The 26,245-nt window shown below is 37.3% G+C and overlaps 1 long non-coding RNA gene across 1 annotated transcript in view; it reads right to left on the bottom strand.

Annotated features, from left to right (window-relative positions):
* LOC134494903 (uncharacterized) overlaps positions 1-21,362 on the bottom strand; it is a 50,572-nt gene extending 29,210 nt beyond the window's left edge. The window contains exon 1 of the long non-coding RNA XR_010067722.1: positions 21,277-21,362. This is a non-coding gene — a long non-coding RNA (uncharacterized LOC134494903). The remainder of the gene's footprint in view (positions 1-21,276) is intronic.
* Positions 21,363-26,245: the final 4,883 nt, after the last annotated feature.

Raw genomic sequence — 26,245 nt, 5'->3', positions numbered from 1 at the left:
TCATTTTCTAAAGTGTGTATGACAGCACTGAACACCTCATACAAATTTGTGTCTGCATACATTTATGCAGAGGACAATTTAATTCTAGTTTAAAAATAACAGTCCATACGAAAGGAGAACAGGACCCATGAAGTGGTCCACCAAAAGTTATCTGACTGAACAATTTATCAGTTGATGATCTTCTCACTATGGTGACTGACATTGTATTTCTATTTAAAAGCATTTAAGTGGGAAATGTATGTGCAAATTGGTATACAAAATTGCAGGAAATCTGTGTCCTCTGTTTTGATTAAATTTCACCACTCCTAGTCAAGTGTATATTGTGTAATCAATCCCAGCTCTAAGTATAGTTCCGTTCCGTTCCGTTCCATTCCATTCCATTCCATTCCATTCCATTCCATTCCATTCCTATCCTATCCTCTTCCTTCCCATCTGTTCCTCAATTATTTCTTTTGACTCACAGGCAAAGTAGGTTGAAGCTGCTGATCAAGGAGAATGCAGGAAGAATCCAAGACAGTCAGAAACAATTGATGACAGGTTTTATTTGGAATTTCCTTTGATAACCTATCTTTATTCCTCCTATCAGAGGTAGAGAGAATCAATTGCAATTTTTGTTGACAAGGTATTAGAGTAACTGATTCCACATTAACTGTGCTGCCTTTGCACCAATTAGTGCTTGCCTAATTAATGTAATTGCAAAAGGACATTATTGCACCCATCATGTATGGGTGTATGTGATTTTTCCTGTTAGATTTATGGAGCCAAAGCTAATGGGATTCTAAGAGAGAGAGAAAAAGCAGGTAATTATGCGGGAAATCTGTCTATTGCTGTGACCCTATGTACAAAGCCTAAGGCAACTGCATCCTCTGCATTGCGCCCTTAAAAGATAGCTAAGTAGGGGGCAAAGATCTATATCTTGCACTGAACACTCTCCCATGACTACTGCAAATCTTAATTAGTATCTACACTGGCAAGTCTCATTTAATCAAGCATTACCCATTTATTTTTAAAAAATTCTACTGCTTTTCCCAGTAGAATCTTAAGGTAATACATTGTCACTCTCAGCCCAAGCTGTTACAAAGAGTCAGTCCACTGAAACTCCAGTTCTTTATTTGCGCACACCATACAGACAGAATCTTGCCAGACTAAAGCTACTCTAACTAACCTAAGGGGAAATAACCTGGGAGGGTCTAGGGTGGAGCTATCCTGAACCTCTTAATTTTCTCACCATTGCCTCCTGGACTGTGCCTCCTCTTATCTCCTCCACCTCCTTGGAATGTGCTCCCTCCTCCCTGAGAACCAGCCACACCGCCGAAATCTACCACATACATGGTAGGATAAATTCTTCTCAAACTTCTATTTTCCCTTCAGAACAAAATGATGAGGTAGGATAAAAATGAAGGAAGAAGAAGAATGATTTTCTAGGGGCGAAGTGAGATTAAAATTTAACTTGGACCTTCCCCAACTTTAGTTCAGCACTTTAACCTTGCTGCTCCCAAAGCAGTGGTCTCCAGATTTGTAGGACTCCAACTACTAACATCCTTAACTGATTCTTCTGTGGTGCTGCAGCACGCACACAACTTTGATGGGGGTAGGGAGGGACTGAATTAAATTTTCAGAATAAATATAGTTCTCTATTAGAGTAATGAAAAAAATTTGGGATAGTACATAATGTCTTTCCCACCAATGGCATTAAAACAAATGTCAGTAAATTAAATATTAAAAATAAATAATAAATTTTTGGGGAAAGTTAGGGAATACTAGGATCTAATCCCATTAAGATGTTTAACAAAAAAAGTTGTCTAATCTCAGTAAAATGGTCAAGATTCATTTACATGTGAAATCTACCTTTAAACTTAAGTATTGAAAATAGTAAGCAATGGAGAAAAGAACAGAACAAAGAAGACATTTAAAGATGTCTTCTATAGCATCATTGTAGTTAGTCCAGAAAAAAAAAAACAGTTCAGCCATGCTCGGATTAGTTCTTCATGGGCATATGGAAACAATAGCTGATTGCTTTAATAACAAGCTGTATGTATAAATAAAAGAGTTATAGATAGAATTTGTGGGTTTGAATGAAGTTAAATAAACTGCTGCCTTCACTGGCATTGATCTCCATGAATATTCTGCTCTTGATTTCCATTTCCATTAAGGGGATCAGACAAGGTTTCACAAAAGCCATGATTGCAAGGACACACACAGACAGCCCTTTGGCTTTGATAGGTCTTTGCATTTTATAAAAGGGCTGAGGATAAGCATAAAGATTCCAAAATTACCAATACAAATGGAAATAAAGGGCATTGAGAAAAATGCTCATCAAGAAGAGATAGCAAAAATGGTTTTGGCTACAAATCAGACAAATTATATTTACTTCCCAATTACTAATGCTGAGCATGGTGGTGCTGTGTTACCAAGCACATATCAGACCCACAGGCAGTGGTAATCTGATCTGTTCATCTGTGGCATCTCAGGATTGTCGTGCAGATGTTAGATCAGAAAGTTTATTATGATCATGCACAAGTATATTCATTAACAGCTGCAGCTGTAGGGTTTTCTCTGAGAGGAATCTTCATGTGACCACAAGAAATGCCTTGCTGCATCAGATCAAAAGCCCATCTATTTCAGCATTCTGTTTCCATCAGAGGCTGTCCAGATGTTTTGAACACCCCAGCATCTGGCATATAGAATTATACTGCCTATCTTCTTAGGATTTCATCCATCTGTCACTGCATGTTAGTATTTTCAAACTTCCTTGTCTGATTTTTATGGCCACATCCCACTTCTGGTACTAGACAACATGTAGTAACTATAGTGTGACCAAGTACTTTTTTGTTGTTGTTATAGTGAATATTATGTCAGTTTCAACTGTGTAACTTGTACTTATATACAGATGAAACACAAGAAAAATAAAATAAAATTCAAAACCTTTTAGATTCTGGTGATACTTCTTAATCAGCTACCCTTTTCCCCCAATCAATAAAACTCCAAATAATTTACTTATCTTACCAAATAAGAATGTCTTATTGTTACTTGTTAGATTTATATCTTATCTTTCCTCCAGAAGCTCAAGTTTGCTTGAAAAATCCACGTTTCCAGACAGAATCTGTTTTGAGAGTTTTATACAATGTTCTTTTGATATGGATCAAATATATCACACTTGCTGATACATTTGATGTTTCTGATATGATACAAGGAAATAGCACCCAATGAACAAAAGCCCCATAGCAATCTGAGCTAGAATAAAATCCAACTTTCCTTTAAGAAAAACTTGAAGAAAATTACTGACACCATTCCTCAAAGAGTAGCAACCTGACCTTCACCAGGCTAATGAGGAGAAATAAATTGTATCTGACTGTAAGTTGTGTCTTTCTTGTCATTATTCAGCTGTGATGAATCTTAGCAGATGTTGTTCAGCAGTCCCACAATATTATAGGTTATTGGCACATTGGATAAAGATAATCTGTGTCATACTTTAAAAGATAAATTTGTTTACTGCAACATAGGCAAGAACACTCATTACCAGATGCATGAAGTAGATAGTCAAAGTGTTGAATGAATTAGCAATGGAAAAACATTTAAGAAACCAAAAATAAAACATGAGAGAACATGAACTCCTAAAAATAGAAAGCTAGCGTGGTGTAGGGCAGGGGTCCCCAACCCCTGGGCTGCAGACCAGTACTGGTCCGTGGCCTGTTAGGAACTGGGCAGCACAGCAGGAGGTGAGTGGTGGGCGAGCGAGTGAATTTACAGCCTGAGTATTTACAGCTGCTCCCCATCACTTGCATTACTGCCTGAGCTCTACCTCCTGTCAGAGAAAGCAAGCCCATTGGCTGCTATCTCCAAACGGTGTGAAGAAAAAAGAACAAAAGATCAGAAAAAAGAGGAAGCGCTTGAATCATCCCGAAACCATCCCCCTGCCCCAGTCCGTGGAAAAATTGTCTTCCATGAAACAGTCTCTGGTGCCAAAAAGGTTGGGAACCGCTGGTGTAGGGATTAAAGAGTTGGACTAAAACTTAGGCTCAAGTCTACCCTTAGCTATGGAAGCTCACTGAGTGACTGTGGGCCAGTCACTTTTTTGTACCCCATCTCCCAAAGTCATTGTGCAGAGAAATGCTGCCTTGAGCACCTGAAGAAAAGTAGAAGGTAGTCCACATCTAGTGACCACAACTTGGGACCAGCAACTTGGTCATTAAGGAAAGCAATCATTAAGTGAAACCAGGACTGTGCTTATGATCTTACTTCAGCTTTCCTTTGCTTTAGAGAGTTGCGAAGGCTGTAAATGCAAGGATTGTTCGCAAAGTTACTTTTACATCACTGTCATAATTTCAAATGGTCGTAAAATGAGGCAGTTGCTAAATGAGGACTACCTGTATAATCTAATATATCTACAGTATCTACTACTAAGTCTCTGTTTGTAACCTTCGATTAGCCAAAATGGTGCATCATACCGCAACAATTTTTGAATAAAGGTACCTCGAGTTGGCTAACTTAAAGAATTTACAAAATCCAGGACCCACTACTCCTGTGTAATTGAAATTTCAAGGATCTTCACACCAGTTGTATTGGCAAAGTTGTGGCCACTGCAGCACTGTTGAACTGCCGCAGTCACATGATCATGATTTCCGACAATCCCTGCCAGCTTCTCACAAGCAAAGTCAATGGGGTAGCTGGCAGGAAGTCGGAAATTTCTTCCACTCCCACTGGGTTTTTGCCCACCCGTGCTCTTTAGGTAAGTAAATTTTGACGTATTATTGAAGTTTATTTGCCACTACAATTATTCTTCTATTTACAGTATGATGTATAGTCTTCTTACATGATGATGGGAGGTAAAAAAAAAAAATGGTCAGCCTAATTATGCCACAAAAAAGGGGGGGTGTCATGGTCAAGAGATCACACCAAATGTCATCAGGAAGTTTACTACCTTTCCCTCAAAGGATGACCCAATGGGTCATAGGTTGTTTAGTAACTCATAAAAATAAGAATTAGTTAATGACTGATCTAATTATTTGGCAGGAAAATGCTTCATTTTTCCATTTTGATCATAAGTATACTATCTTTATTATGTTGCATATTATGTTTAACTTACATTTTTCTGAGCCAACTAAAACAGTGGAGAAACAATTCAATTTCTCAGTACAATGTCACTGGTCAATGTGACCAATCTTGAAAAAAACAGACTTATTTTGAAAACAGCTGAACTATAATTCAACAGGTTTAATTCAGTCTACATTGGCTTGAATAAAGACAGATTTTTTTTTATTACACTGGTTGTTAATTAATTAATTTCGTGTTCAAAACTGCTGCAAATGGCCATTTTTATTAAGGTAATTATAATCTAGATCCTTTTTTTATCTTATTGTTTACCATTCACCTACCCTTTACCTCATAATTCTCACAAATCTGAAGACTAGTCAATGAAAGCTCCCACCATCACGTATGAGTTTTTAAGATGTCACAGTATTCTTAGTTAATATCTACATTGTTGTGAATAAATAATGCTTTTAGTACCATTTAAAAACTTGACAGGAGATCATTCATGATTAATATTTTCCTTTAAAAGTCTGTGCTCATTCCACTAAGAAGCTAATGGGATGATTTTTGGGCCAATTAGTCTCAGCCCAACCTACTTCACAGGTTTGTTGATGGGGGAATATCGTTAGGGAAGACTCCCATAAATACTGCTTGAATTCTCAGAGAAAAGGCAGTATATAAGTGTACTAAATAAGTAAATACCATATATTGGCTTCAAGCCTAATTAAGCTAGTTGTGATGAAGTTAAACTGAAACTAATTGAGCAAGCTAGTCAGATTAACTCATTTCCCAATGCTTTCAAAATAAATTTTAGTTAATTGTTCTATGACAACTAATTTTCATCAGTTAAAGAATTATTTTTAAAAACTCGCATTTCAAAGAATCTACACTTGTGACTGAAGTGCTTATTAATTTTTGAATATATTTTTATTCAGTGATGAAATTATCAAATGAAGCATTTTGAAATATCTTCAAAGATATCCTGTTAATGATAAGGTAGTTTTTTTTCCCAAAAGGTTTCTCTTTAAAAGGGACATATATTAAGATTTAATCAAATAACTGAAATGCAAGTGATCAATCATGCAGCCATTTTCAATTCAACAATAACCCTAATAATATGTAGTCAAGGCAGGGAACTGAATGTCCATTCCAAACAACTGCTATATGGTGTGCAATTGTTCTGTAGACTTTTGTTTTTAGTTATAATTAACTGTTCTACAGATGTTACCTTCAACAAATTTGAAACATCTGGGTGACACTAGAGTGATTCTACTTAACCAAGCAATGTAAAAATATTGTATGCATGCAATAGGTAGCTTTGGATCATTTTCTTCAATAAATTAATGAACAAGTATAACATTTTTTACTCATTTGTTTAATGGGGTTCTCTTATCTCGTTTTAGGACTTGTGTGGTGAACAGATCACATTTTAGGTCATACTTATGCAGAAATAGTGAAAATTCAAAAGTTTTCACCGATTTTTAAGCACCACTGTAAAACACATAAATTGTGTGTTTTGAAAATCCCTTTCTGTGGAAGTTGTTGCTCTGACAGGGGATGGGGAGAAAATTGTTCAGTTTCCCATTTTGAAACAATATGTGAAGAAGCATTCCGTTTTCCATTAAAATATCTATTTTTGGAAGGTTGTAACGCAGTAATTTGATTTTTAAAATTATATACAAATTATACATATAAGGGAATCTATCTGGAAAAATGAGAAACTGTTAGAAACTGAAACTGAGATTCATCTAACTGTAACTGCTAATATTCCCATTGCTCATGTACAGATGCCAATAGCTTAAGACTACTGTAGGCTTCCCATACATATGATAGCTCTGAGGCTCAATTAATTCAACTTTACATATTTTCATAACAAATCTTTCTGTAAAACAGTACTTTTCACAATATGTGTAATTACAAAATTCTGAATGCAAGTCAAGGTGCTGGTTACCACTTATACAGCCCTTCATGGCAAAGGACATGGTTTTATGAGGGACCATCTGTCTCTGATGGTTTCTGTAATGACTGTATTACTCAGTCTGCCATTAAGTTTGATTCATACGTGATTATAGTAGAAATCTCTTTAATGGACAGTAGTATACAGAACAGTGAAAAAGTTGCAAATGAAAGTTCCCACGTTTTCCCTCAGTATAATGACCCAATGAGTACAATTCCCCCTCCCTCTCTCAGGCATGCAGCCCCTCTCTTTGTGCCAGTCAGTTCAGCTTCACACAGATGTCTCCAACCGTTCAGCAGCTTGACCTTGGATACCAGAGATAGTCCAAACAAGGTATGTTCACACTTCTGGCATATTCCCCCTCCCAACTCCATTGACCCGCAAGTCCAAACCCATGTTAGGTCCATTCATGCATGTGAGTCCAATGAGATGTTCTGGGAGCGTTTGATCAGGGAGCATGACAGTTTCTACCTCTCCTGCATGATTGTGGGAATGCTCCATATCCTACTGATTAAACAATGTCATATGATGGGATCCAGGAAGCAGGCCTTCTCCATCATCTTGCTTGCCTTCTGGAAGAAAGATAGTCCTTACCCTGATGGTGTTCAGAAAGTCTTTGAAAACCTGGCTTTTTCTCCAGGCTTTGGGTTAGGGTGGGTAGAAAACTCCTTACAGGATTTTGCATGTTAGTCTGAATCATTTCTCTTCCATATCTACATAATTCTTTTCTTTGTTTTATTGTTCTGTTTTAATGTTGTATGCTGCCCACTCTTTATGGAGTTGGACGGCCTTCTTAATTTGACAGTCAATCAATCAATCAATCAACCAAACAAATAAATAAAAATCCAAGACTGTGAATATGTGGGTGATTGGCAAGCTTTGGTGGCTTTAAACAAGATTAGAAAAATTCATGGAAACAGCTATATGAATGGCTATTAGACTCGATTGGGAACTGATGGATCTGTCTATCTTTATATATCATTCACAAGGCCTATGTCATATTTCTGCATCAGTATTCTGCTTGAGTGTTCCCAGAAACACTTGGATTACTATTTTAGGAAGCAAGATCATCTAATAGATGGACTTTGGTCTAATCCACATTTTTCCTGCTTAATAATGGCAGTTTGAAAGAGTTCCTTAGATGATCAGAACTGGGGCTTGGGCATGCCTTTATGCAAAACAACTTTATGCAAAACAACTAAATGCAAGAACTCCCCCCCCCCCAAAAAAAACATACTGCCCACAGAAAAACAGCTTTACAATTTCTTAGGGTTTTTATATTTGCAGTGGTATGGAGAGAATTTCCCACCTTAGCACAACAGTCCACTGCACACAAAGGCTTGCTCTGTGAAGATAGCTATTATGTGCAGCAATTTAAAGGGGCCTCCAGGTAGAGGCAGCTTTCATGAGTTTGATCCTAAGGCATGAAATTTTCCTCTGAATAAAAGATCAAAGTAGGAGAGTTGGGCTGGTGCTCTTGACTTTAGCTGAATCTCAGGAATCTTACAGTTGAAATCCACACTGAATATCACTGAATGAAATATTTGAGGAATAGATTTCCTTCCTGGCTAAGATATAAACACTCATTTCAGCATTATCCCATCTTGAAATTTGAAATTGACTTTATTATTACTGTTTTCCTTTTTGCGGAATTTGTGCTTTTTTCGATAAATCTGAGCAATATATTATTATAAATATCCTTTTTGGTAGATAAAATCTGATTATGGATTAGTATTTTGAATTATAATTTTGACAATGAAGCAATTTAATATGTTATTTATCTGGGCCACTGCAAGTTCTATTAATAGAACCTTTCCTAGATTGGGTGGCCCTTCAGACAGTCATTCATGCCCTAGCCATCTCACAGCTTAACTGATGCAATGTGCTGTTCTTGGGGCTGCCCTTGAAGATCACCCAGAAGCTTCATCTGGTCCAAAATGCAGAGGTATGAGCAGTAATGGGCATGCCTCGGTATGCCCATGTAACCCCTCTGCTTCATGAGCTGTACTGGTTACCAGTTTGCTTCTGGGTACAGTTCAAAGTTCTGGTTGTTACTTATAAAGCCCTACATGGCATAGGGCCTGGTTACTTGAGGGACCACCTGTCTCCTATAGTATCTGCCTCACTACTTAATCTTGCACAATTGGCACTCTCCGGGTTCCTTCCATTAAACAATGTCATCTACTGGGACCCCAGAAGTGCACCTTGTCTGTAGCACTGCCTGCCCTCTGGAATGAGGTTCTCCCCAAGATCCAGATCCTGCCCTCCCACTGCTGTTGTTCAAAAGAATGGTGAAGAACTGGCTCTTCACCCAGGCCTTTGGTAAGGGAGAGTGAGACTCTTCGCTTCATTCCATCTGGTCTGTCACACTTGCCATCTTTTATTGTTTACTGATTTTATTGTAATTTCTTTGTTGATTGTTGTAAGTCCCCCAGAGCCATTGGTCGTGGGGCAGTATGCAAATCATCATCATCATCATCATCATCATCATCATCATCATGCTCATTCTTGTCTGCAATCCTAATTACAGTGAGAAAGACTAACTTAATTTAGCAGAACATTTTTGAATAAATATTCATTATATATATTTTCCTTTGGCCATGGGACAATTAATAATCTACTTGAAGGAAAATCATTGTCATGTTTGTAACAGAATCAGGCAAAAAACTCAGTTGACTTCCTGATTTAGCACAGGAACCACAGCTGCTACTTATGCAGTAAGTTTTCCAGAAGTCTGTCTGTTATGTGGAATAGTTGTATAATTTCAGAAAGGAAGGGATGCAATTATGCTATCAGATAATGTTGTCAAACACCACATTTCACTACACTGATGCGTACGTAGACTATACTGCATGTCTGCTAACAGTACATTAAATACTTGGTTGAGATCTGCCTGTCTTCATTAACATAGTATATATTATTTTAATAACAAGAGTTCATCTCAAATCATTTCCCTATCTGACTATACTGACTAGCACAGAGATCCAGATTTGACAAGTAAAATGTAATTTGTACACTGAACACTAGTCAGGAACAGGATAAGGTGACTGCATCTTTTCCCATGCTTGCATGCCCACCCTTTGCTGCTGACACATGATTCCAGGAAAAGATGTGTTTGAATTAAAATGTCCCTGACAGGTGCTCTGATTTATATTTTGCCCTATGAATCCAGATCTCTGCATAGCTCTAATCAATATATTCAGAAATGCAGGAAACATTTAGGAAACACTGCAGAAGAAGAATATAGATATAGACCTTTTAGTAACAGTGAGAGGTGCATCTGCATATAATAGCACACATGGGCATTCTCAGAAGCTTTTGTACATATGTGCAACATTACAACACCTGTACAAAAGGGTCAAGGCTTGTACCACAATGCCTTTAAGTGGATTAAATTATTTTAGTTAGATGATAAATCATGAAATTGATAGGGAAATTAAATAACAATGGAAAAATAATACAGCCTTGCTTAATTCATCTTCTAACATAGATCAAATCAGACAGCGGATCTGCCATGTTATATCTTACTTTAAAATAAGTATTTTTGTATATCTTATAGATAAGAATCGAGTCGTCATGCTGGCCACATGACCCGGAAGTGTCTATGACAACGCCGGCTCCAAGGCTTAGAAACGGAGATGAGCACCGCCCCCTAGAGTCGGATTCGACTGGACTTTACGTCAAGGGAAACCTTTACCTTTACTTATAGATAAGAATAAGCAGATGGTAATCTGTTGCTATACTTCTAAACTTTTCCCATACTTTTCTTCTAGAGATACAATCAAATGCCTGCTTAAACTTAGTAAACGCAGCATCTAAGGCAAAGCTAAATTTTTCTATATATTTCTCCACCAAATAACTTAAAATTCCCTGCTCTGTTGCACTTCAGCAGATCTGATCCTACCTGTTCATTCCCAAGCATATTTTCTAACTCAATCCAATTTAAAAGTGTCTTGCATACATTTTGCTAATGGTACTTAATAGACCAATTAGGCAATGATAACTATCATGGAAGCCTTCCCTTCCCTTTCTAAAGGCTGGTAGTTATTGCCAATCCCCAGTCTTTATGTAAATAAATGATGAGGCCAGAATGGCACCCACTAGTCCAAATCCTTTTAATCAGCTCTGGGGAGGATCAAAATAGTTCTGGGTTCCTTTCCAAATTTCAGCTGACTAAACAGTTTGGACACTTTTGACACTGAAAAGTATGGCTAATTTCAGAAAGATTGACCATCCTTTTCCAAGAAGATTACTGAACCAGATTCCTCCACATACATTTCATAGAAAAATACTTCCCAACTTCTTTCAGGAATATGATATTCAAGGTAATAAAATGTTGAAGTTATAAACGACTTGGGACTGATTATTTGTGGAACAAGGTATTTCACCGTTATGGTGACCAGGAATTGGTGTTCATCTCATGAGAAAAGTCCTTCTCTTTTACTTCCATGGTATGAATTTCCTCAAGAGTTCTGTTTAGTCCTTAGTCTGATGTTAGGATAGGTAACAAGAACTTTCTCTTTAATCAGTGTGATTTAAATTAAATTTAGTTATTTCATTTTAGACTGTTAGTCTCTTTAACACCATATGGTAAAAAGGCAAGGACCAATTTTTTTTTTTCTTTTAAATCATGTGGTAGAAGAAAGTGAAGACTTCTGAGATCCTGGAGAATGATTACCATTTATGTCCCATAATTTACAGTGACACAGTGATGGGTAGGGCAGTGGAAGGGAATGATCCAGAGTTCTGGCAGTGTACAGAATGTGGTGCTACAATGTTATCATCCTTCAAAAAGCACAAACTTTCTGCCCTCTATCAGCACTAGGGGTAGGCTACTAATGTCTGTGGTTAACCAACACATATCAGAACACACAATGGCTTGTGCTGGTATAAAGCAATTTCTTGTATGTCAAATGGGAAGAACTTGATATGGAATCTCTTGGACTGCAATTTCCTATCAAAATCTATCTCCCTGCCTGCCCACCTAGGGGCTGATTCAAAATTAGTTTGCTGAATTTCCACTCTCATAATGAATCTTCTTTATCTTTGATCTCTTATATCAGCCATACTGGGTGAGAATTCTGGGAATTCTCAACATATCTGGAAAGTGCCAGGTTGGGAAAAGCTGTTAAAGCTTCAAGAGAATACTCATGTCTCTCTAGGGTGTAAAAGAGAGAAACCAACTGTCAATGGGGTTATTTCTTATTTTCTGTTGTAGAGTCATAGTCCTACATCTGAAAAATATGTGCAATTGATCTTCCACAGAGCAGCTGCTTCCATAGGATAAGGCAACAATGCTTGGCATGTTGCACAAGTAAGTTCTTTCCCTCCAGGCCTATGAAAATGCTTAAGGTCAGACTTTTTAAGTTGATGAAAACCAACAAACTGAGGTCAAAAAATGATCTTTCTGAGCTTCATGTAATTGCTACAGGGAAATAGGCCATATAGGGAAAGCTTGCACAACAGGCCGAGATTTCAGAAGCACTGAAATTCAATAGACTGAAGATTGAAACAGCAGATGTAGCACTGAATGTCCTTTCTGCTGTCAGACTTATATTATTTTAGTAGAGAAATAGGTCATCATTGGATGATCTGATTAACTCCTATTCAAATTCCTCACATACATATTGCTGCTACTTAACAAGGATATTTTTAAATGTTCAGTTAATTCTAGTAATCATTAAATTAATGTAAATTTAGACTTTTTTAAAAAAATAGTATTGAAAAAATTGGAGCACTGCTGAAAGTGTTTTCAAGAACTTTTTCACCTTTCCATTCGAATTATTAATGTAATTACTTATAAACCATAGCTTGGTATTTCCTATCAGTATCACTAATAAAGCCCAGTCCTCATTTAACATTGGCAAATAAGGCTACAACTTTTGCTCTTCCCCTAGATTATTGTCCCAAATGCAGTTTTCTGGATCAACCATCTCCATGCAATTATGGAAATGCGAACTAGACTACTATACATTTCTTTTAAAAAGAGAGGATTTTTTACTAAGTTACAACCAGAGGGGAAGCAATTCCACTTGCGCATATCAAGCAGTAACCATGATGCAGACATTATATATGAATGGGACCACTGCCATTTATTTTTAGATTTTTTTATCCTGCTTTTATTATTTTTATAAATAACTCAAGGCGGTGAACACACCTAATACTCCTTCCTCTTCCTATTTTCCCCACAACAACCCTGTGAGGTGAGTTGGGCTGAGAGAGAATAACGGGCCCAAAGTCACCTAGCCAGCTTTCATGCCTAAGGTGGGACTAGAACTCAGTCTCCTGGTTTCTAGCACAACTAGACATCAATATTGATTAAGCAATTATATATTTTACGAAGAGGGTTAAATTAATGACCATACTTATGAGTCACAATAAACCAGAATTCTGGCTTTCCATGAATTATCATTAACGTGAATGGCTCAGTTCCTTCTATAAGACAGCTTTGCCAATAGTAACAGCTAAACAACCTGTAGAAGTTCCTTCCATGGCTGTCCTTTATGCCAATGCTGATTTGCTAACACCTAACAAGCCAGGCTTGGAAGCAAGAAATATAGTTTCCAAATCAAGCTTGCTAGGAAGAAAATATCCCAGAATTCCCAGTCTGCATTCAGAGTAACCAAACCAAAGGAGTATTTGTAGTTTATTTAGTTCTTCTGGATGGACAAGGAGCTATTAAGCAGAATGTTTAGGCAAATTCTTCAAAATTCTGGCTTAACATGAAGTGTGTATTCAGTGAACAGTACATATTCCTAAAACTTACATTTTAAAATATAGTATAGTTATACTTGATGAAGTATTAACCACCTTGATGAAGTCCAGTCATTTCCACAATCCCATTCAATGTAATATCCAACTTTGGCCTAGGGTATCCATAGGGGGTAAGAGATGACACATATGAGATGGCATTATGCAAATACCACAAGTTGTGTCAAACTTTGGGCACCAGTACGTAATGGCAGCATTGGTGTGATGGCATCATCTCATGCATTTTGTCATTTTGGGACTGCAGTTTGCATATAGGAACGTAAATCACGTGGAGAATTCCATGCTGGTCAAAGGTGTTACAGACTGTTTTCAAATATTTGGCTAAGAGATAACACAATTCCAATCAGTGACTGAATAGAAAGACATACACTGTTCTAACCCACTTCTAATAAAACTGAAGAGTAAACTAGGATTTGGGGTTGGAAAAAAAAATTCTACATTTGGTAATGGAAAAGCACTTCTTCTCTGACTGAGATTACATAACTGTAGGGAAATCTGAACACCAGAATTTCTATTAAGTAAACAGACTAGCTCATCAGTGTTCCTAATAATTAACAGAGTGGTTCATGTACACCACTGCTCATACAGTGCTATGTGAAAAATACATTATATAAAGCTGAAGCAAATTCATTCTTCAATTGTAATTCCTCCTAAATTAAAAAGCTTGTGAGAATTATACTTCTGAAGTCTACACATATACTTTATATTGTTATTGCTTTCTTTAAGCCATGAAACTTCCTGAACAATGAGATAAAAGCAATTTTACAAAAAATAAAGAATTCAGGAAATGTATCTCACAGTGTTTCCCAATCTGCTGCATCCTAGATGTGTTCAATTCCCAAAATTCCTCTCTTTTAGACATTCTGCTGGCTTGGAATTCTGGTAATTAAAGCCCAATACATCTGGAGGGCACCAAATAGGAAAAAGATGGTATATTTTTAAAAACTGAATTATATAATTCAAGTAGACACTTAATTTACCTTGCAAAAAATCTTATTTTTAAGATTTTCAAATAATTTTCCAAAACCTTAATCATCATATAGTGGTCAGTGAACTGATTATTAACTTCTGCAAGGGGTGATATATAATGAGGACAATGTTTCAACAGATGAACCAAGAATTTCATCTCATGATTTTTGAAGATGTTTAGAACGTTCATTTATCAGTGAATCCAGTGGATTTATAACAAAATAGGAGACATGAATGCAAATGGTTGGGTTTGGTTTTTAAACATTATTTATTAAGCAACATTCAAATCAAATCAAATCAAAGTTTATTACCATCATAGACCAGCAGATATTAAACATTAATGAACAAAGGAATATTAAAGTGACTTAAGACTAAGCATGGAACAGATTCCAATATTTTATTAAATCTTGGATTAAAGCTAATAATCTAATTGTAATAAAGATGATAAATCTATGGATTATCCAATGAACTGTTTTGGAAAACTTTCCATTTTATGTATGTGTCTCTGTGCTTGCACACATATGACACACAGAGACCAACACAGAGATGCACCTAACAATTAACAGTACATACAGTGCTATGGGGCAGATCTCCCACTGTGGCACTGCTTTCATTATTCTGATGGAAGCAGCAAGATCTTACAAACACCCCTGCCATCATGGAAACTGAACAAAAGAGCTTTGTGCTTCTACAGTTAATAAACCCTAAAGGATTGGTGACAATCTTACCCAAGTATGTTTCATTACATTATAATGGCACTAATAAAGCATCTCTTGTCTACATTACAAATAAGTTGCTAGTAAAAGCATAAAATACCATGCTATATTTGTTTCTGAGACATGGAGATATTTAGTAATTATTAAACTTAAGCTAAAAAGCTTATTTACTACTTATGACAAGTAACTCTTATGACAAGAGTCCCTCCGGTCGGAGGAGATGGGTGGTGACGAATTTGATAAACAAACAAACAAACAAACAAACAAACAAAGAGCCAGTTTGGTCTAGGGGTTAAGGCGCTGGGCTAGAAACCAGGAGTCTGTGAGTTCTAGTCCCGCCTTAGGCATGAAAGCCGGCTGGGTGACCTTGGGCCAGTCACTCTCTGTCAGCCCAACTCACCTCACAGGGTTGTTATTGTGAGGAAAATAGGAGGAGGAGGGAGTATTAGGTATGTTCGCTGCCTTGAGTTGTTTATAAAAATAATGAAGGTGGGATAAAAATTTAAAAAAGAACAAAAAACTAAGCTTCTCTAAGTAATATGTGACTGGAATGTACTTATCTTTTATTTTTTGGCATTGCTCTGAATGTTGTGCTTCTGTTGTTTGGTTGAAAAGCATACAAAGATATGTAATTTAATGAAAATCATGCACAAAAGGCATACTTGGATAAAGTGTTTCAAATGTGTACACTAGGGAAAACTGCATACATACAAATGAAAATGTGTGCAACATGCACATGAATCTTCATGCAGAATATAAATAACATTCCCAAACTGATAATGAAAGATGCATCTATTCCTGGGTAATAAATATTAAGAAAGATCTGAATCATCTCTTACAAAACATGTAACTCCAAAGAGTTTCCCTTTACAAACTGTATATTCAATGTGTAACAATAACTATGGGTTCTTCATCAATCTAGCTCTACAATCCCCCATATTTACACTGGAGAAAATCCCACTGAAGACACTGGCTTCCTTTTAAACAAAGTTGCAGTTGTGCAGCAGTATAATGCATATGTTTGAGAAAAGCATGAATGAATTTATAGGTATTACAAGGACTGCTGTTGAATTCAATAGTAAACTAGTTCTGAATTAAAATTCTAGCCTCTAATTACAGCAGGCTCAGATTTACAGCAGCCTCTGATCACGTACACAGGTTGGCTATCTTCTGCATGGAGGCATCCACCTACAGAAATGAAATTAAGTGTCATGCAGTATATTTTCGCAACCTAACCATGAAATGTAATAGAAAAGTTGGTTTGATGTTATTTTGTATGTTGCTGATCTACAGTACAAGTTGCTGACTCTCCCACCTTCTCTCCCTCTGTATGTGCATGTGTGTATGAGAAAGAGAAAAAGTGAGTGACTGAGAAAGACAAAGAGACATTATGAAAATGCCAGGACAACCATTAATCTTATCTTATCCCATGGAAATGGCATTTCAGTAAGTTGAAATGGGAGAGGGCACATGCACTGAAATGACTTAAGTCATCTGCTGTGATAATTAACTATTAGATTCCACTGTTGGAGCCACTAAACAATGTTATATCCACAGGTGTAACTCTTTTCAAATGTGATTTCTCTGGAAAATATTTCATTCTTTTTCAGATGGATACTTCACAATATGAAGTTAAAGATTTTGCAATTTTGGGACTGATTCAAAATAACTGTCTGGATTTTTTACTGACATTTAGTGTGATGATGATGATGATGATTTTTAAGTTAAATATGGAACGAGTGGCATTAAGAATATTTTTCAGGCTTAATGCCTGAAAGTTGGTACAGATCTGATCCTATCTACAGGAACTGGATGTGCTTTAGGAAAAGTTTTTAGAAGACTTCTAATATATTTTGCGCGGTGGAAGAGGGGAGAAGAAACATAATTCAGAAAGCAAGCAATAACATTAGAAGCAGCAATTGTGTCCTCCCCCCCACTGCCCAGCTCCATTAAAAATTGAGTTCTGTGTTGTAATCCTGGCTCCCAGGCAACCTACCCGCAGCAAATCTGGGATGACGGATTTGTTTTGACTGCAGAACCATACAAACAAATGGAACAGACAGATGGTATGATGTGTATTCATGATACATGTCCTTGTATCATAGTCTAGTCCGTACTGCCTTTTTAATATAAAAAAAAAATAGGCAGAGCTGAAATCCCAGCAGCATGAAGAGCTTCAAGCTATCCCAACCAGAGTGGGGTGGTTCTCTTTTAGTCTGAATGAATTCATAGACAGTATCATGCTGAGGGATAAGCTAACATTTTTTTCTCCAGTGGTTCTTTCTTTGTAATGATGGAGCACTGTGCCTTTAATAAATTTATATGGAGGGAGAGAGAGAGAGAGGGAGATATTGAGAGAGAAATCAATGAAGATTATAGAAGGCTAAGATTAGGATCATTCCCCACTGGGATAAAAGGTGGATATATTATTGGAATGCCAGATATAAACAATATAACACTGGAAATATTTCGTTCAGTCATATTAAGCAAAGAATGAGGTGAAAAATCCTGTGGTGGTTTGTCTCTCCTCACTGCGTGATAAAGAAAACCACCCCCTCTTCTTTCCAAACTTCTTTTATCTGGAAGCTGGCTGATTAAACACAAAGAAAGCAAATGCTTGTCAGCAAATGCAGTGAGCATTGTTCAACATAAAAGAAGCTATTTATTCCCCAATGTAGAATCAGCTGGCATATGATGGGGCCTCCTCTCTCTCCACTTGATCAAATATGCTTTTCTTTTTGTTTTACTGTCTCTGCTTTGTCAAACACTCCTCATAAACTGCTACCAGGTCTAACACCCAAATGCCAGAGAGGGCTTCAGGTACCATTCCTATGCCGAATATAGGCTTCTTTCAGAGAATTTGTGAGAACAGTTAACCAGGAAAACCTCCCACTCAAATCTCACCTTGCCTCTGAATTCATCAGGCAGTCTTAGACACATTAACATATCTTCATTTAATTTTTTGCAATTGCCAGTACAGTATGGGAATAATAATACTGATCTTCCATAGGAGAATGTTTTAAGGTTGCTTGAAAACGGAGCAAGATGTTGCATTGATCATAATATCACACATTTCCACCCCAGGCTTTTTGCAATCACCTTTATCACATGGTTTCGTTTATGTTACCATATGAACCAGCCATGACAGTGCAGATACAGCAACCAAGTACTCTCCATCTGTTTTGGACTTTAGGTTCTATCTGTCTAGTCAGAATGGGAAATGACAAGGAACGTAAGAGTTATAGCATAAACTTCTGGACAGCATAGGATACTACCAGTGACTTAATGTGTTGTACCAGTAATCAGTAATATGGGATTGAGAATGGAAAACTTGCAATGTTATAATCTCAAGTTAGAAGGTCAGTTTTAGCAAACACTCTAGCAGAGGCAGGAAGTGCAAAGAAAACATGTCATATGAATTCAGCCTAGTTTGTAATTAATATTTTGGAAACACTTTTAACATTTTCAGTATTCAAGCATTAATTCTAACTGTGACACCACAAACAATAACAAGAAGAGTACAACAGGATCAATATATATTTCAGCAAGAGTGTTTTGCCCCATATAATGGATTTGCAGAACTAACATAATAATGTGTTGCATATTAATGCTCCTATCCTGGACATATTTTCAGTGGAGTCCAATAGATTTTAAAGGAATTTCTTTTTTAAAAAGTATATTTAGAATTTCAGCCTTATGTTAAATTCAGCTTATTATACAGTTATAAATTGTATGAATAAAGAACTTTTCTTTCAACTAGCCACCAGGATCCAGCAAAAGAAGAGGCATGTTACTTCTATGGGGCACGACGTTTGTTCTCCATCATTCCTCTCCTCTGACATAATATATAAATGCTAAGATCTAGTATCATTACTACATGGAAGGTGAAATCTTCAAACATAGTTATCCCTTGTTAGAACTTAGAAGAATTTTAAAAGTAACTCAGCAAATGTCAAGGTGGTAATTTGACATACCAAAGTTTCTGCTTCTCAGAGGACCAAGAATCAATCAACTCAGCAAAAAAAAAAAAAAAAAGATAAATAGCCTGCTGAGTTGATCTTGATTCTTGATAATTATCTAAGAATGTCTATGTGGTTTTCTTAGGAAAATCCAGGACACCTTTTTCCTGGATGCTTTTAAAAAAAAAGCTCATGTACTAACCAAGTTGACATTGCTTTTCTCTGGAACAGACAAGGTTACCCAGGTGCTGCCATCTAGCAATATCAAGAGAAAAACCATTTAAGGCTGCCAGCTGTGGGCATTTCTATTCAGAAATATTTCTGTGAAGGGTGAGATAAAAAGAACTAACTAAATAATATGTGGGTACAAAAATAATCAGAGGAATAGCTGACTTGAGTTGAAAATCAGGAGGGCAGGAAATAAATGTTTATAAGCTACTGATTTTTTTTTTTGGAATGAATACAAAATTATTGTTCTTCTCCAGTTTTCTACTCTTATGCCAGTGGTCTAAGAAAGCCTATTTCTTTAATATGCCTGCCTCTAATATTTCTTCTGATATCGCCAGAAATTAATTACAGCTTTCATACTTGCATTTCACTTTTCTTTCACCTATAATTCTCCAGTTCTAATCTGTCTGAACATTCAATGATGCTTTTAAAAATGAGCTGGACTTTATTTCCCACTGTGGGGGACAAGATGGGATGGGAAAGAAGAATCTTAGATATGTTTTGTATATGAAGAAATAGTAGATGTCTACAAACTTTTAATCACACAAAAATATCCTGCTGGGAATATAAAGTGGCAAAGAATATGGCATAATATATATTTAGTTAAAGGAATAAGGCTTATTAAGAGTAATTTATGAGGGATACATAGTTTTTATGTGAGTTTCCTTCCACTGCTCATATTTTAGTCTGATATATATTTATTCATAGCTTTCTGATGTATAAGGACCAATTAGGAGTAGGCAACCCATGGAGTGTATGCTCTAAACCCCTTATACGGGGATCCACAGAGATTGCAATGCCAGGAAAACAAGTGAAAATAATTTGTTTCTGTTTAATAAACCCAAGAGAGCCAGTTTGGTGCAGTAGTTAAGGCATCAGGCTAGAAACCAGGAGACCATAAATTGTAGTCCCACCTTAAGCACAAAGCCAGCTGGGTGACCTTGGGCCAGTCACTCTCTCTCAGCCCTAGGAAGGAGGCAATGGCAAACCATTTCCAAAAATCTTGCCAAGAGAACTGCAGGGACTAGTCCAGGAAGACACCAGGGGTCAACACTGACTCGAAGGCACAAAAATAAATAAGTAAGGAAGTAAGTAATAAACCCAAAGTGCTGCCAAACCATGAAGTCCACTGCAGAATGCAAAACCCCATCTACTTTGGTGATAGCCCTGTCTTGTATGGATGCTGAGAAAACCGTTTTTAAAATGTGACTCTTGGCCACTGGAAAGTTGCCCACCCTGGTTTAAACCCAAATTACATAACTAGGCTTTGCTAACGATGCTACTGCTTTTCTATTTATTGATTTTTGCTCTGATACCTTTAAAACACTGTTAAACTGCAAGCTCCTTTGACCTTTTCTACATGTGCTCCCGTATCTTCAGACAGATGATAACTGATTTCCATATCCCTGAAGACGAACAAGTTCATTGTTTGTTTAAAACCATCCCTGGAACCAAAATATTAAATTCCACATCAAACAAAAGTCATGGTGCTTCAAATGATGAACAGTTCCAGCAGTTTAAAAAAAATATTCAAGAAACTTAAGAAAGTTCAATGTATCTGTATTCATGGCATTTGGACAGAACTCACAAAAACAGCTTACTTGAATAATTTTTAGTAACATTATGATAAACCAGGCTGCTGTACCTTGGAATTCTGGTAACATGCCTCATCTGCTTTCCTTTGGCAGATACAGAAGATGCTGAGCACAGAAGATGTCTTGAGTTTAGTTACTCATCTTGTTCTCTCAATTCAGCTGGCAAAAGAAAGCAAAGGAGATTTTGAGTAATTAGTTTGTGTGTCTGGGTATGTGTGTATATAAGAAACAGTATGGAATGAATTGTAGGATACCTAGATAAAGGTGAATATTTATAATAAAAATAATAATTTGCAGTGACATCAGATTTTTATTTTTAAAATTACTAAGCGCAAGAATGAGGTGCTTATTGGTATGCAATGTACAAGTAAGAGAGATTTAGATTTTTACTCCAAAATCCTAACAAAAAAGTTCCCCATCTTCAGATACAATTTTAAAACAAGTGTGATGCTCTATTTATGCACATGTAAGATTTCAGATTTTTGCAAGGATGCAAGTAGCTTGGATATATTTTATATTCCATATTCTGCTACTTCAACTGTTCTTGTAATAGGTCCCACATTTTCTCATGATTTGGCCATATATAATTTGATAAAAAATATTGGTGGTACTAGAGAGGTAGGAACAGACTTTCTCTTTGGTGCAAATTTGCCCCTCAACTTTTACTTTTACTGCTCCCATAAACATGAATAGCGACTATTTTGTATGGGGAAAAAAGAACATACTTCCTACTGAATCCATGTAACATGCAAATTCTTTTCTCTCTACAAGTTTGGTGCTATTGTTAGGCCAACTAACATATAATGTTGCCTCATGTGATGGATGCTGTCACAATAAGGGACTGGAGAATATTGTAAAGGGTGCTGTATCAGTAATTCTGTGTCCCTGAAATTAATCTGTTTCCTCAAGTGCAGTAGAAGACACTGTACTATTGGTAAGAATGTAATATTGGTCTGGTTAGCAATTGTACAGGAAATAGGAGGGAAGGACCATCTTGCTTTTTGTCTCAAAGGGCAAAGTGGATGAGCTGGGCCTTCCATAAGGAAAGTTCCTTTGATCCTTCGAGTCATTGAAAGAGCAGAAGAGATTGCAGAATTAGAGATCCCATACCAGCACAACCATATTATTTCCCATAGCAGATTCTACAAGTGTGAAAAAGGACTTTTGTTCAAGTCCCAATATACATGCCTAGAACTTCAGCATAAGTGGGGACAGATGACATGGTCCATCCCCATGCAGGAAGGGTGTACATATCCCTCTCCCATGCCAGCCAAACATGTAGATGGAAGGTATGGATTTCATTTTCATCCCACAACTCTCGTATGTTCCTTCAGTGCAACATTTCCAGTGTACCATACTTTACTGAGCTTATTCTTATTTTTATATCACAGCCAGCTGCATTTGAGGTTGTGTATGACCAAAGATGGCAGGGATGGTGTCACAATCGAAGCCCTGCCACTTATGGATGCACCTCAATATTGCACACATGTACAAAAAGGGCTTGGATTGCAACATCATGCCTGTCATCTTCCAAATGTTGACATACAGGGCCCCCCCGCAGATGCTCATGGTCACAGCAGAAATATCAGATGAAAACCCATCAACTAAAATCAATAATCTACAATGTCACAGTAATCTCCTTAGGCTTTTCCTGTTTTATCCTGTAGGCATTTCCTAATAAATGTTAGCATATCTGATACATGCCTCCAAATTAAAAGAATCTGTAATTATGTGTCTATTTACTTGCATATTGTGCTATTTTCTTTTAAGTGAAATTTTCTTTTAAGCATTTGAATTTGAGTCCTCTTGGACTCAAGCAATACATACAAAACTCATCTCATGTGGTCTCTCCCTTGCCTCCTTATATTCTCTTGATTTCTCTCAGGCTAGGAGAGTTATTAAAGAAAGTCTTTTAGATATTGAAAGAGGACCCATCCCAAATTCTGCCCAAACTTGGTTTAACCATGTTAGGTGGAAACCAGCCAACTATACCAACTCACTCATCTCTCCAGCCCAATAAAGCTTCTTCTTCAAAGCCAGATACAATAGTCTCCCCTTACTGCTTTTATATGAGAGATTGAATAAAACTCCTATGATCAGCCAAACCTGCCTCTGTGGTGATGGTTCAGTTGAATCTATTCTCCATGTGCTGCTTCACTGCTCCTTCTATAATGATATCCCAAGAAGACTCATTTTCCCTTTCTTGCAACATGCACCAAAGTATCCTGAGGAACTTCATGTCAATTTCCTTTTATTGGACAAGGAAAGAGTTATCGCCCATAATTTAGCAAAGTTCTGTATAGCTGCTGTGAATGTGCACAAACAGTTGACTACTGCACATGACTGACATCCTCATATCTGATTCACTTATCTTATGGTCATGAGATGGTTTGTTTGTTTTCTTTTCTCTCTTTGCTGTATTTAATTTATATATGTTCTGTTTTATCTGGTCACTGACCAAAATAAATACAGATAGCCCTTGGGTTACAATGGTAATTGGGACTAGAATTTCCATCGCTAAACAAAATGCAATATCACATGATCACACCACTTAGCAATGGCAATACTGGCAGTCCCTGTTGCCATAGTTAAGTGAGGATCTCATATGACTGCAACTTGAGACTTCCTGCTGGCTTCCAATAAGCAAAGTCAATGAGGAAGCCGGCAGGAAGTCATAAGTTGTAGTCATGACAAGCCTTTCCTTCTCAGGTGGCTCGCAAGCAGTCTGGTGGGTGAGAGCTACAGGTGGGAGGGTGAGTGCTACAGACTGTGGGTGGGAGGGTATGTGTGTGCTACAGGGGGGCATGGGGTGCACAGGTGGGTGCTACAGGTGGGTGCTACAGAGTGCAGGCAGGCATTATGAAGTATGAGATTCCCCTGCCATGGGGGCTTCTTGGGAGAAAAAGCAGCCGAAGAGGGAGTGATTTGTGACCGCCTGCTGGCTTCCCCATTGACATTGCTTTTATGGTGACTGTAACTATCATGCAAAATAATGAAAATATTTTGGCTTTCTGTGAAAATTTGAAGGATAGGAAGTCCTACTTTTTGGAAATTGCATTAAGAATTCCTATTCAGTGCCTCTGGATTGCCCTATATGACTTTAAAAACTTCCCTTCTATGGAATTATAATGACTCAAATTCCTGTTTTTCCTTTATGGAGGCCACTGACAAAATGCACCCCCCCCAAAAAAAAATCACTAGAAGAAATGAAAAAAGATAAAGATTTGCATGGAAAATCCAAATGGATGGATGGATGGATAGATGGAGATAGGTAGACAGATACGAATATAGAAAACTATTCTTAAAAAGTAAAGCCTTCTTTGAGTTGAGCTCCATCCTGGTGATTTCATGCACATGTCCACAGAGTTTTCTTGGTAACAATACAAAATTGATTTATCACTGTATTTTGGATTTTTTTTTGTAACTTCTCAGCCTAGCCTACAACCCTCGCATCCAAGTAATCTCCCATCCAAGTATCAATCAGACCAACCCTGCTTACCTCTTTTGAGATCAGCCAAGGTTGGCTAGGTGCAGCCACCTAACGAGGCAAAAAATAATTAATTTAAATATATAGTATAACTTATCATAGTGGGAAAAACTGTGACCATACTTGCAGTCTATTAATTGCTAAAAGGCAGCTTCAAACTTCATACTCCCTCTGAGGTTATCTCTTTTTAAATCAAGCTTGGACTGGATGGAGTGCTTCTCTACTGAAGACAAATAGCAGATATATACAGTTTTGTTTTTCTTCTCTATGACTCTAGAGCAGCTACATATACACTTGTCCAAGGGTTGAAAACCTATGGCTCCAGATGTTGCTAGACTATAACTCCTAGGAGGCCCAGCTAGTGTAGTCAGTAGCGAGTGGTGACATGAGTTGTAGTTAGGGGAGAAGACAGTAATTCTTAAGAAAGAGACACTGAGGTGTTTAATCTTGAGAAGTTAAAACTGAGGAGCAAATATCTGACAGAACATCACACAGAAGGACCTCTTCAATCGCATCCAGTTAGTTACTATATGACACAGAATGCTGGACTAGATGAGCTTTTCTTTGGTTCTTCTGACCTGTTCTATATCACCCAACAGCGGAGGATGAAGAATAATGGATTTAAGTTACAGGAAGGCAGTATAGGAAGAAAAAAGGGCCCCTCTCTATACTGGTCACCTGCAAGGAAGCCCAAGTAATAAATTAGGGTGTTGTTTTTTTGTGCCTTCGAGTCAGTGTTCACTCCTGGCAACTGCCTGGACAAGTCCCTGCAGTTTTCTTGGCAAGATTTCAAAAGTGGCTTGCCATTGCCCTCTTCCTAGGTCAAAGAGAGAGTAACTGGTCCAAGGTCACCCAGCTGGCTTTGTGCCTAAGGCAGGACTAGAATTCATGGTATCCCGGTTTCTAGCCTGGTATCTTAACTACTACACTAAACTGGTTCTCAATAAGTTAGTATGCATGTCATAACAGGAAAGTGACCTGTAAACATTTTAAATACCATATAGGGTATAAGGTGCCTTTGTACGTGCAAAAAATGTATAAAGCTTAACCATATAAGGCAAAAACATACTTTAGTTCAATAAGAAACGGACACACTGTGCTATGTGTTATTGTTATAAATGCTGTTAATCATTCCAATACTAGTATCTGCTTGTGTGGGACAGATCTGATTGTTATTGAATAAAGTATCTTCTTCACCTGTTACCCTCCTTTCCTCATTGCACATGGAATCATTATTCTATCCACAACAGCAGATTCAGCTGAATGTTGGGAAAAACATTTCCTTACAATAGGTTGACAGTGGAATAAATTACCCAGCATGGTGGTGGGCTCCTCTTTACTGGATGTGTTCAAGGAAAACCTGGACAGCCATCTATCAGGAATATTTTAATTTGGATTCCTATGCTTAGCAAGGTGTTGGACCCTGTGATTCTTTGATTCTATAATCTGACACTGTTTACACATATTTAAAAAATCACAGTGTGTTGGAATGAAGAGTTTTCCCAGCCTTTCCTTCATTTCATAGGATGATA

This window comes from Candoia aspera, chromosome 3, assembly GCF_035149785.1.
Source record: "Candoia aspera isolate rCanAsp1 chromosome 3, rCanAsp1.hap2, whole genome shotgun sequence".
NCBI lineage: Eukaryota > Metazoa > Chordata > Lepidosauria > Squamata > Boidae > Candoia > Candoia aspera.
The sequence above is the reverse complement of the archived record's forward strand: the minus strand, read 5'-3'. Positions and strand labels throughout refer to the sequence as shown.